The sequence below is a fragment of the Manduca sexta genome, unplaced genomic scaffold (genome assembly GCF_014839805.1).
Source record: "Manduca sexta isolate Smith_Timp_Sample1 unplaced genomic scaffold, JHU_Msex_v1.0 HiC_scaffold_2725, whole genome shotgun sequence".
Classification (NCBI taxonomy): domain Eukaryota; kingdom Metazoa; phylum Arthropoda; class Insecta; order Lepidoptera; family Sphingidae; genus Manduca; species Manduca sexta.
Genome location: NW_023593718.1, coordinates 4,785 through 6,913, shown reverse-complemented (window position 1 = coordinate 6,913; position 2,129 = coordinate 4,785). Strand labels below are relative to the sequence as shown.

At 36.4% G+C, this 2,129-nt stretch overlaps 1 long non-coding RNA gene across 2 annotated transcripts; it reads right to left on the bottom strand.

Moving 5' to 3' along the window:
* Positions 1–504: 504 nt before the first annotated feature.
* On the bottom strand, positions 505–1,840 carry LOC119192389. Of its 2 annotated transcripts, none has more exons than XR_005113634.1 (2): positions 1,592–1,840; positions 505–803 (listed from the first exon to the last, which is right to left on the bottom strand). It is a non-coding gene; the product is annotated as an uncharacterized LOC119192389 (long non-coding RNA). The 2 variants fall into 2 exon arrangements; XR_005113633.1 differs by having other exon boundaries at positions 1,649–1,839.
* Between the last annotated feature and the right edge of the window lie 289 nt (positions 1,841–2,129).

Genomic DNA, 2,129 nt, shown 5'->3' with positions numbered 1-2,129 from the left:
TGTCTTTTTTCATCTTAAATTGAAAATAATTATTTTTATTCAGAAATTTAGTCAGTTAAGTTGTAAATTGTATATATTTTTTCATTATTTATTTAATTGTAGTGTAGTGTATATAGAAAACAACTATTGGTAAGTGTATATTTTATTAATATTTAGTTGGGGGTTGGGATGGACGAGCCCCCCAGATCCTGGGGTGATGTTCCCCAACCATCACATTTTGTAACAATAGAAACTGCTTCAAGCATAGACACAGATTGTTCAATTTCCAATACAAATAAAAGAAAGCGCATACGATTAAATAAGGTGTGCAAAACATGTAATAAAAAACGCAAAAATGCAATGGCTGTAGATTCAGGTAGAAGTGGATGTCGTTGTGAAGACAGTGACGAAAAAATCACTGAAAATCCATCACCTCTTATAGCACCGCATACACAAGTTCTTCCATCTCAGGCCTCCCAGTTACCTCCCAATATATCTGATAGTATTAGAAAAGAATATACTGCATTGGATGCTTCACCATTTATTATTCATGTTGCTAGGTCTAGTACAGGAGAGGTAACACAGGATCTTAATTTGCATCCAATATGCTTTGGCAGATTTTTGTATAAAACCAGGTGCCAAACATAGTACAAGGCAGTTTGAAGCGTATCGGTCGCAACAAAATTTCAATGGCATTCACAAGTCACTCAGCTGCAAATTCTTTCTTAAAACATCATGCCTTATTGGAAAAGGTTATGAAGCTTTTATTCCATCTTTTAATGTTACCAGGATGGGGCTCGTAAGAGGTGTACCGGTGGACATGTCTGTAGAAGAAATAAAAGAAAATATTAGGGTTCCATTAGGTTGTGGTGACATAATAAAAGTAAGACGCTTAAATTTTAAAACAATAGTGGATGGCTCTGCTACTTGGAAACCATCCCAGACTATAGTGCTTACTTTTGATGGTCAGGTCCTTCCCACAAGAGTATTTATGTGTTTTAATTCCCTCAAAGTAGAACTATACATTTATCCATCAATTCAATGCTACAATTGTTGCCGGTATGGACACACTAAAGATACATGCAGATCTAAACCAAGGTGCTATAAATGTGGACAAGGGCATACTGGTACATCTTGTGATTGCGACCAAGATAATAGTTATTGTTGTCTTTGTGGCGTGCCCCATATTGCAATTAGCAAGGTTTGTCCAGAAGCCGGTAGGCAGACAAATATAAAAAAGTATATGGCCCAAAATTGCGTTTCATACTCAGAAGCATCAAAGATACATCCTCCGGTGACAAAATCATATGCTGACACATTAAAGTTTACACCCCCATCTTCTTTTTGTAGCCAACAGCCAAGATATCAAAACTCCAGCCACTCAACCATTGCACAGTAACTCTTATAAAAACTGTTTTTCTGAAGCCCCGTTCTCCGCCTAAATCGATACAAGGTTATGATCGTGCAGCCCACCAAGCTCTTGTGGGTGATTTCAACTCTCCTACTTATGCTGATGGGTGTGCACTTCCTAAAACTAGTACCCTGCCAGAACCACAATCGGTGGCTGATATTATTATAGCTTTAGTTTCATCACTGTCACAAACAATTTTACCGTCCAACGTTGCCCCTTTATTGAAAATAATAACTGACATATTTAACAATGGCTCACTTAGGCAAAGTACTACAATGGAACTGCAGAAGCGTAGTGAAGAACAAATCTGATTTAATTTATCTTATTAACAAATTTAACCCTTGTGTTATAGCTCTATGTGAGACGTGGTTAAAACCGGAATTTTGTTTTAAAATTCCTGGTTATTCCTGTCTCAGGGAAGATAGAGCCGATGGGTATGGCGGTGTTGCCACACTCATCAAAAAGTCCCTTAATTTTTCCCAGTTTGACTTACCATCTCACCATAATGATTTTTCCATAATAGCATCCATTGTTAATAATATTTGTTTTGTATCTATTTATATCCCGCGTCCGTGTCCTTCTATATTTAGAGAAATAAACAACATTATTTCTATTTTACCTAAACCATTTTTAATGTTAGGAGATTTTAATTCTCATCATGAGTCATGGGGTTGTTCTACAACTAAAACTTGTGGAAGAGACCTTGTTGATATTATCGATTCTCATAATCTTTGTATTA